The following is a 2,500-nucleotide window of genomic DNA, read 5'->3' on the forward strand; positions in this document are numbered from 1 at the left end:
CGGTGAGTGGGGCTGTATTCTTCCTGAAGTCCACAACCATCTCAACTGTCCTTAGAGCATTTAGCTCTAAGTTGTTCTGGCTACACCAGGTCACCAGGTTGTCAGCTTCCCACCTATAGTCAGACTCATCCCCACCAGAGATCAGCCCAATGAGGGTGGTGTCGTCCGACAAACTTCAAGAGTTTGACGGACAGATGATTGGAGGCGCAGCTGTTGGTATACAGGGAGAAGAGCAGTGGGCAAAGGACGCAGCCCTGAGGAGTTCCCGTGCTGATGGACCTGGAGTCAGAGACTTCTGTTCCCGGCTTAACGCACTGCTTCCTGTCAGAGAGGAAGTCTGTGATCCACCTGCAGGTGGAGTAGGGCACGTTCAGCTGGAAGAGCTTGTCCTGAAGCAGGGCAGGGATGATGGTGTTGAAGGCAGAGCTGAAGTCCACAAACAGGATCCTGGCGTAGGATGCTGGGGCGTCCACATGCTGTAGGGTGAAGTGGAGGGCCATGTTAACTGCGTCGTCCACAGACCTGTTGGCTCTGTAGGCAAACTGAAGGGGGTCCAGGAGAGGGTCTGTGATGGCTTTGAGGTGTGCCAGGAGCAGGCGCTCAAAAGACTTCATTACCACAGATGTAAGGGCGACCGGTCTGTAATCATTTAGTCCTGTTGGCCTTAGCTTTTTGGGCACAGCGATGATGGTGGAGGACTTGAGACAGGCTGGTACATGGCATGTCTCCAGGGAGGTGTTAAAGATGTTGGTGAACACCGGAGACAGCTGGTCAGCGCAGTGCCTGAGGGTGGCTGGAGAGACAGAGTCCGGCCCGGCTGCTTTGCGTGGATTCTGCCTCTTGAAAAGCCCATTAACTTCTCCCTCCTGAAAGGAGAGAGTCGTTTCTGTAGTATGGGTGGGGGATGGGGCCTCTTGGGTGGGAAGGGGTGGTTCAGGACAGTCCAATTGTCTTTCAAATCTACGGTAGAACTCGTTCAGGTCGTTGGCTAGGCGGGAGTCGTTAGTGGTGTGGGGCGCTCTGGGTTTGTAGTTGGTGATGTGCCTGAGCCCTTTGGCAGACAGAAGCAGCGTCGTTAGTAGAGAACTGGTGTTTTAGTGTCTCTGAGTACAGTCGTTTAGCCTCTCTCACCGCTTTGCTAAACCTGTTCTTCGACTCCTTGAATCTGTCTCTATCCCCACTCCTAAACGCTTCCTCCTTCTCCAACCTCAACCTTTTGAGCTTTGCTGAGAACCAGGGCTTGTTGTTGTTAAAGTTCACCCTGGTACGTGTTGGGATACAGCAGTCCTCACAGAAGCTGATGTACACAGCCTCTGTGAGTTCATCCAGACTATTGGTAGCAGTCGTGAACATATCCCAGTCAGTACAGTCTAAGCACGCCCGCAAATCTTCCACAGCCTCACTGGTCCACTGTTTAGATGTCCTCACAGCAGGTTTACAGAGTTTTAGTTGCTGCCTGTATGCACGAATCAGGTGGACCAAGGGAGTTCTGTGCGAGCCGAACAGCCCCGTGACCCACAAGAGAAACATCCCCGCCAAATTCGAGCGTTTGACGGGGTCTATCCGTGAAAAAATATTCACGTTTTTGAGTGCACATGCATTTCTGCTGCAAATGCCTCTGGAAGTTTCATGCCGTTCGTATGCCAATTGTGGCAACACGAAAATGACCCGTTTTCCCATTCCGAGGGATTTCTGTGCGACCCTAACAGCCCCGTGAGCCACAAGAGACACATCCCCGCCAATTTCTAGCGTTTCACGGGGTCTATCCGTGAAAAATATAGACGTTTTTGAGTGCACATGCATTTCTGCTGCAGATGCCTCTGGAAGTTTCATGCCGTTCGTACGCAATGTGGCAACACGAAAATGACCCCTTTTCCCATTCCGAGGGATTTCTGTGCGACCCTAACTAACAGCGCCCGTGAGCCACAAGAGAGACATCCCCGCCAATTTATAGCGTTTCACGGGGTCTATCCGTGAAAAATATAGACGTTTTTGAGTGCACATGCATTCCTGCTGCAAATGCCTCTGGAAGTTTCATGCCGTTCCTATGCAATGTGGCCACACAAAAATGACCCGTTTTCCCATTCCGAGGCATTTCTGTGCGACCCTAACAGCCCCGTGAGCCACAAGAGAGACATCCCCGCCAACTTCTAGCGTTTGACGGGGTCTATGCGTGAAAAATATTAAAATTTTTGAGTGCACGTGCCTTTCTGCTGCAAATGCCTCTGGAAGTTTCATGGCGTTCCTATGCAATGTGGCAACACGAAAATGACCCCTTTTCCCATTCCGAGGGAGTTCTGTGCCACCCTAACAGCCCCGTGAGCCACAAGAGACACATCCCCGCCAATTTCTAGCGTTTCACGGGGTCTATCCGTGAAACATATAGAAGTTTTTGAGTGCACATGCATTCCTGCTGCAAATGCCTCTGGAAGTTTCATGCGGTTCGTACGCAATGTGGCAACACGAAAATGACCCGTTTTCCCATTCCCAGGGATTTCTG

This window comes from Petromyzon marinus, unplaced genomic scaffold (assembly GCF_048934315.1).
Source record: "Petromyzon marinus isolate PM22_M1 ecotype Great Lakes invasive population unplaced genomic scaffold, UKy_Petmar_22M1.pri1.0 PM_G_Scaffold_52, whole genome shotgun sequence".
In the NCBI taxonomy this organism is placed as follows: Eukaryota; Metazoa; Chordata; class Hyperoartia; order Petromyzontiformes; family Petromyzontidae; genus Petromyzon; species Petromyzon marinus.